We start from the raw sequence: 8,270 nt of genomic DNA, 5'->3' as shown, positions 1-8,270 counted from the left end.
TGAGAGATCATATGAAAAATAAAATAAAACATTGGACGGCATTGTTACAAACATAAAATGCCTGGACCCATCCTCCTTTAAAATATGGAAGTCTCCTGAAACCTAATTTTCTCTCAATCACTGTCACTATTGCTATTCTATCAGTCACTATCGTTCTTTTTGCAGTTTTACTTACTTTTGGGGGAGATTTGGCTATTCATTTGTAAGTAAGCAGACGATTTCCATTATGTTTCAAAACAACAATTTGTGTTTATATGAGATTAATGTACTGTGTGGCCTTCAGGTAGTCCTAGTTAAGGAGTTCCTAGGGAATTATTTGCTAATAATGACAATAATAATGGATTCCATTAATTTTGCGCTTTAAGGTTTATTGCATGTATTATCTCATTTGATTCTACATTCCAGGACCCACAATGACTTGTGAATACGATTCTGATTACTATCAGTAATCTTTGAGAATTTGTGGAGAATGTGAAAAGTGTAGCAGGACAGAAAAGGAGCAAATGTTTTATTAAGGGGAAGTGGAGGGATATTTCAAATCAGAAGGCTAATTTTGGTTTCTGAAGAAATCATAGAACACTTTATAAATTAAAAAAAAGTCATGTGAGCACTTAGAAGTGCAAGTGTTGGTCTAGAAAGCAGCATAACTAAAGTCAAATCTTTCTAGGCTAACTTAATTTCCTTCTTTGAACCAGTTATAAACTGGTGGAACAAAGGTATTGCCATTGATGTAGTCTAGTATTCCTGATATCAGTAAAGCATCTGGCTTCTCGTTCGGCGCCGCCAAATGGTATTCAAGTGCTATGTGGAAATTGGTCAGGTGGCCTACATTTCCTTTGGGCCACATGCCAGCAAGCTGGTAGCTATTGTGGATGTTATTGATCAGAACAGGGCTTTGGTTGATGGCCCATTCAGTGGTGTGAGGAGGCAGGCCATGCCATTTAAACATATGCAACTTACAGACTCCGTACTCCAGTTCCCACGCAATGCTTGTTCAGAAGTATGCCCGGGCTGCTTGGGAGAAAGAAAAGATCAATACAAAATGGAAAGCCACAAGATGGGCCAAGAAGATTGAAGCCAGAGAAAGGAAAGCTGAGATGACAGATTTTTGACCCTTACGAAGTCATGAAGGCCAAGAAAATGAGAAACTGAATTGTCAAGCATGAAGTAAGGAAGCTCCAGAAAGCGTCCACCCAGAAGGGGTTTCCAAAGAAGGGGGCTGTCCAGAAGGCACTGGCTGCAAAGGTCTCTGCCAAGAAGGTCCCCTTAAAGAAGGCTAAGGGTCAGAAGGCCACCCCTGGCCAGAAGGCTCAGAAAGGTCAGAAAGCCTCCAGCCAGAAGGCCCCAGCCAAGAAGGGATCCGCCCAGAAGGGATCCACTCAGAAAACAGCTGCTCCAAAGGCCAAAAAATAAGAGGCTGCCAGAAACCAAATAATGATTTTGCTACACAAAAAAAAAGCATCTGACCATCTTGTATATAATAGTTTTAAACGTAGAGGAGAGAAGAAGCTGAATGACAGCACTGTTCAGTTTAAAACAAGACCCAAAGAAGTATATAATAAAATTATGCCAGTCTTCTCATTGTATGACTGTCCTTGGGAAAGGTTAGGAATTTTCATTAGTGGTTTGACTCCAGACATAGCTGTGATGCTTATCAAATCTGTAGATGACATAGTACTGAGGGGATAGCTATCAAGTTGGATGACAGAACTGGTTGTGAACAGAAATATTTATAGTATAGAAAAATTAGTTGAATATAACAATAGAAATTTAGAAAATGTAACTGTACATTTTTATCTTTAATAAATGAACTATACAAGTACTGAAAGACTGCCTGATATAATAAGCACTTAATAAATTGACTTTCTGTGAAAAATACCATGTAATTTTAGTAAACAGCTAGTTCATTATGAATTAAAAATGTGATATGGCAGTTAAAAAAAAATTTTAGGCAGAATTAATAGAAATATTGTATCTAAAGTAAAAGAGGGTATAATTTATAATTTATCCTGGTCAGACCACATGTAGAATTTTGGTTTTACTTTAGGGTATTGCATTTTTTTTTTTGGTGAGGCAATTGAGGTTAAGTGTCTTGTCTATAGTCACACAGCTATTAAGTGTCAAGCATCTGAGGCCACATTTTGAACTCAGGGCCTCCTGACTCCAAGGCCAGAGCTTTAACCACTGTGCCACCTACCTGTCCCAGAGTGTTGCATTTTAAAAGCAATATTGACAAGCTGTGGTTTGTCTGGAAGACAACCAGGCTGGTGAAAATATTTGACTCCATATCATAAGATGGTCAATTGAATGCATAAGATATGTTGCCAAGAGAACCAAAGAACTCAGTGAGACGTGAAAATAGCCTTCAGATATTTAAATCAAAGTATATGGTGGACGAGAGAATGAAAATTACTATGGTTGGCCTCAGACGGTAAAACAAGGACTAGTGAGCAAAGATTAAGAAAAGATAGCTTACATAATAATTTCCTAAGAATTAAAGCTTTCCAAAAATTCAACAGGATGTCTCAATGGGAGCAGTTCTTTATCTTGGTTGTCGTGGAAAGTGATCAAAAAAGGTGGAAGACTGTTTGTCAGGTGTTATAGACTTCAGGGTTTTCTAGCCTGGAATCAGTGAATAGGTGTTTGTTTGTTTTTAAATATGTTTTGAAAGCTATATTCCAATATAATTAACTTTTTGTAATGATATATATTATATATATATATATACATATATATTTCATTTTATGATTTTAAAAACATTATTTTGAGAATGACTCCAAAAGGGCTTCCTGAAAGAAGGAAAGAAAGGAAGGGAGGAAGAAAGGAAGAAAGAAAAGAAAGAGATAAGCATTTATATAATGCCTACTACGTGCCAGGCATTGTGCCACAAGAAAAAGTGAAGAGTCCTAGTTTTTTTTTGGACAAAATTATTTTTTTAATTATTTTTTTTAAATTTTGAGTTTCAAATTCTCTCCCTCCTTCTAGCCCTACCCTACCCACTGAGAAAGCAAGTAATATAAAACCTATTCCATATATATGAAGTCATGTAAAACATATTTCCAATTAGGCATATTGTCAAAAAAAAGCAAGAAACAATAAGGTGAGAAAATTATATTTCAATCTGCATGCAGAGTTCATCAATTCTCTCTTTAAAGGTAGATAGCAATTTTCATCATGAGTCCTGAAATATCTACATTGTATTGATCAGAATAAATATTTTATGGTTGATCATCATTATAATATTGCTTTTACTGTGTACAATGACCTCTTGCTCCTGCTTCCTTCATTTTGCCTCAGTTCATAAAAATCTTCCTAGGTTTTTTTCTGAAATTATCCTCTCCGTCATTTCTTATCCACAATAGTGTTCCATCAAAATGATATATCACAACTTTATCAGCCATTCCCCAGTTGATGGACATTCTTCAACTTTGCCACCAGAAAAAGAGTTGCATTAAATATTTTTGCAAAAGTAGATCCTTTTCATTTTCCTTTGATCTCTTTGGGATGTGGACCTAATAGTGGTATTTCTGGATGAGAGACTATACACAGTTTTGTAGGCCTTTGGGCACAGTTCCAAATTGTTCTGCAGAATGGCTGGGCCAGTTCACAACTGTACCAACAACAATTCCTGTCTGAGAAAGAATTATCATTTCTGGGAGATGTTGAAGTAGATGACCATGTGCTCATAAGGAAAGGGCATTAGATCACCTCTCATTTGCAATTCCTTTGTTTGTAAAATCACATATTTGGAATAGAAATAGTTAGCATTTATATAGTGCCTTCTATATTCTAGATACTCTTCTAAGCCCTTTACAAATAGTATCTCATTTGAACCTCACAACAACCTAGATCATTTCCATTGTATAACTGAGGAATTGCAGAAGACAAAAGTTAAGTAACTTACCAAACCTCATACAATTAGTAAGTGTCTGAAGTAGTATTTGAATGCAGGTCTTTCTCCTAGAGACTAGGAAGATAGAGGCTCAGCATTCTATCCACAGTAGTACCTACTTGAGTTATTTGGAGAAAACTATTCAAATAATGATTCTTTTGTGACTGTGTGGTTTTCAGGGTGTTTTTTTTTGTCTTTGTCTTTAACAACATAATCAAAATTGTTTCTCCGTTTCCTGTTTTTAATATATATGTGTGTATATATAAAACCTGTATATAAAAACAGGCAATGAGTAAATTTTTTTGAGATATATATCAAATATATATATATGGAAGACTACATTCATTTGACTCTAACCACTAATTTGCTGACATCTAGTTCCATTTCCTACCATAAACACCCAATACTACTCCATTAGGGTAAATCACCCCCTTATCTAACTCTGTTTTCAGTAGTTTCTGCAGAAGTCTTTGTTTTCACTATTAAATCTGACCTACATATTTGAAATAAGCACCTTGGCAATTTTTCTTGTCAGTGTTTTTTGCAATCATTTTTAACTATTCAGGGCGGAATAGTTGATTTTCCTTGATTTAAAATGACAGAGTGCTGAAATATTGAAATTGTATGTAGACTACAATATGTAAACATTTTAATGGAAATCAAGTCATTGTGCTACTAATAATTTGATTTTTGAAAAGTATACTTACACACGTCAAGAAGTCCCAAATTAGGCTTGTTCTGCCCATGGGATTTCCTACCACCAGAACATTGCTGAGTACAAGTTAAAAACAATGCAGATAAAATTGACTGCTATTTGAGTATGCAGACTTATGTGTGTATGCATATGCCGGTACTAATTGGAAATTTTTTAAATGTGTTCTGCAAATAAGTTTATTAAATATCTTCAATTTATAGCCATTTTTCTTTTGCTTGAGTTGTTAATGCTCTAAAAATCATAAACAAAAATGGCTTCAATAAATAAATATTAGAATCTTTTCATCTTTTAGAATAATTTTTTTCCTATTTTATTTCTGATATCCTATCTCTGTGACACATACAATGTTTATAAGTAAAACAGCAGGACTTTAGTCAAATGGATGATTGCCGATAATAGTTTGGGCATGGTATTATGTTTTAAGATTAGGGATGCAGTGCCAATTACTGCATTATAAACCACGTAACAATAGGTAAAGTATGGTAAGTATGCTTCTTCACCAGTATAATGTGGATGGCCAATCCAAATATTTTGACATCAGATTTTTCTTTTTCTTTCTTTTTTTTTTGTGCTAGGCTAAAGTTGGGAATGAACTGATGTGAATCATGTAGAGTTGTTGTTATTCATCTACATTTTAAGCATCTATCCAAAATTTTGGGGTCAATAAAACCAGTAAGTCTAAATGCAAATTATCACATTTCAAAGTAACTCATTCTTCAAAGTATGAAGGCTTGCTTACATCAATGATGAGTGTGTGTGTGTGTGTGTGTGTGTGTGTGTGTGTGTGTGTGTGTGTGTGTGTGTATTTTGGGCACAAGCCTACTGGTTTTTCAGCTAAAACCCCTATTAAATCCCTATTTCATTTTGATTGTCAGAATTACTCGAATGTTTCAAAGGAGAACACTATGTCATTTCACAATTGTGAATGTGTAAAATCATATTATCTTGGATACTCTCTTGCTTCTGAAGCAGGAAGGTAGCCTTCTCCTAATCAAGAAATGATCTATTTTCACAGGAAAACAAACCAAAAAAAGTACCTACTAATATGCTATTGTTTGGGGTATCTTGTAATATCTTTGCAGTTTTAATGAGCAGGGAAAAGAGAAGACACTGTTTGTTTCATTATTGACTTAAAATCCTGAACAATAATTATTCCAGGATAAAATTGTGTTAAAAAAAGAACTTTAAAAAATAAAGTATCTCCATTGTATGGGTATCCAAGGTAGGATTTCTAATTAAAGGCTGTCTGAAAACAGATTATTTTTTTTTAACAACTGCTAATCCAGTAGAATATTTATTTTTAAAATTATTTCTCTTCTCCCCCCCATCCCCACCATTCATTTACAATAAATAATCTTAAACCTGAAGGTAAAATGTGCCCTACCATGTCACTACGATTCATTTAAGTAAGGATTTGGAGATTAGCACAAGTCAGGCCAGGTTATGTAGGGCATTGAAATCATATTGATGTTGGCCATGGCTGCAGCAATATAAGCTCATTTTTCACAACCCTGAGGAAGTGATACATTTAATTCGTGTCTACCGATTTTTGCCTATTCAAAAATCATTATTCTTGGACATCCATATGTCTGTAGATTTATAGCTTCACCTCAATTTATTACTTAAAGTAGGTTACCATCTTACAACATTGTATAATTAGAGAATAGAGTTCACAAAGTACAGAAAAGATTCACAATTAAGTAGAACTATGATTCCCATGAAATTGAGGAGAAAACATTGTTCAATTGTAAGTAGAACTGAAAGATAGCCACTGAGTGTGTCAACTTCTACTGTCCTTATTTCTCAACCAAAATACCTCCCATTTCTAGTGCCAACAGAGAACATGCAAAGATCAAAGTAGCACAGGAGGGGAAAAAAATACCTTTATGCCCAGTTATAGAACTATTGACTGAATATTCACACTGAGGAAACGCATTTAAAAAAAAAAAGCTGACTATTTGTGTCTCTTTGCTTCATTGCATTGGTAACTTCAAAGGTGCCTTTGATTTAGCCAAAAATGATTTTGTGCTCCATGGGATTCCAAGAAACCTGCCTTAACACTTCAGGCACCTCTTTGGAGAGATACTTAGGGAGGCAGTTACTCATCCATCCATCACTCAAAAGTGTTCCCTGAGGAGCATTGGGGAATCTCTTAGGTCTTTTTGGTTTATGTCATTCCTCCCTGATTTCAGGAAGTTGTAATGCAGGTGGGGTGAAAAAGAGAATTGTAGATTTCCTCCTAGTTTAAATCAGAGGGTGCAGTCTTCCCCTCTACTCCTCACACTGTCACTAAAACTGCAGCCATTTAATTTGAATCTGCACTGATCTCCTCAAACACAGCTGGTAGTGCAGTGGATAGAGTGCTGGGTCTGGAATCAGGAAGGCCTGAGTTCAGTTTCAGCCTTAGACACTAGTGTAACTCACTTCTGTTTGCCTCAGTTTCCTCAACTGTAAAATGGGGATAATAGTAGCACCTCCAAGGGTTGTTGTGAGGATCAAATGAGATAAAATGGTTATTCTATTCCTCTTTTTCCTCCTATTCTGATCTTTCTATATCACAAACCTGATCACGTCACTTCTCTATTCAGAAAACCTTCATTGCCTTTATTTAATTTTTAACCAGATCTATGAGTTATTTCATATAGGAAGTTCCCAGGCTGATACAAATCCACACAACAAATCTCTAAAACTTATAGTCTTAGAGTTTAAGTGATTTTCCTAGGCCCATGTGTAGTGTGTGTCAGAAACAGGACTTGAACCCAGGTCTTCTAATGCCAAATCCGGCTCAGTCTGAAATTCCATGTAGCTTCTTTTTGATAGTTATAAGATAAAGCAGAAATAGTTAATGCTTATACATTGTTCTCCAGTTTACAAAACAGTTTACAAAAAAGCACTGAAATTGACATGAGGAGAGAAAAGGGTTCAAATCTATCTTTTACATATAGAAGCTGTATGACCTTAGGCAAGTCACTTTGCCTTCCTGAGCCTAAGCTTCCTCATACTGTATAATAATGAAATCAGAATAAATGGCCTCTAATGTTCTTTGCAACTTTCAATCTATGATCCTTTGATTCTCCAAATAAATCTCTTTATATCTCTGAGCTTCAATTTTCTTATCTATAAAATGGGGACAATAATACCTACAGTACTTAACTCACTGAGTTTTTGTGATAATCACATGAGGTAAACCTTAGAGTACTTCACAAAAATCAAGTTTATGAATGCTGAAAAACATTGTTTTTGAAATAATAAAATTGCAAAAATAAAATTTAATATTCTAAAAATGAAACATCCTCGAAGAAGCCCACATCACATAGCAGTAAAGTAGTTAAGTAAGTAAATCCATGATTCAAAGTCAGATTTCCTGACTTTTCTGTCTGATGTGGTTTAGGGGTACAGGGACTTCTTGAGTCTGTGAATAATTTCTAGATGACCCCGTCCTATACCTCAATAGGTTCAGGGTCCCTGCAACCCTAAACCACATCAGGAGAAGCTTAAAACTTTTAGCCCACCTCATCATTAAACCAACAAAGGCTGAGCTTCTCTTTTCAGGGGAATTATTTTCTCAAAGGGTTTTAAGGTGTTCAAGGGTCTCCGTTTCCATCAATGGTTAGGGAGAGTAACCAATGACCACCAATCTATTGATTGCTAGCTAGTGTAATT

The 8,270-nt window shown here is 35.3% G+C and overlaps 1 pseudogene; it reads left to right on the top strand.

Moving 5' to 3' along the window:
• Positions 1 to 787: 787 nt before the first annotated feature.
• Positions 788 to 1,452, top strand: LOC110196757 (large ribosomal subunit protein eL14 pseudogene; annotated as a pseudogene).
• Positions 1,453 to 8,270: the final 6,818 nt, after the last annotated feature.

Source organism: Phascolarctos cinereus, unplaced genomic scaffold (genome assembly GCF_003287225.1).
Source record: "Phascolarctos cinereus isolate Bilbo 61053 unplaced genomic scaffold, phaCin_HiC Scaffold_7;HRSCAF=346, whole genome shotgun sequence".
Classification (NCBI taxonomy): Eukaryota; Metazoa; Chordata; class Mammalia; order Diprotodontia; family Phascolarctidae; genus Phascolarctos; species Phascolarctos cinereus.
The sequence above is the reverse complement of the archived record's forward strand: the minus strand, read 5'-3'. Positions and strand labels throughout refer to the sequence as shown.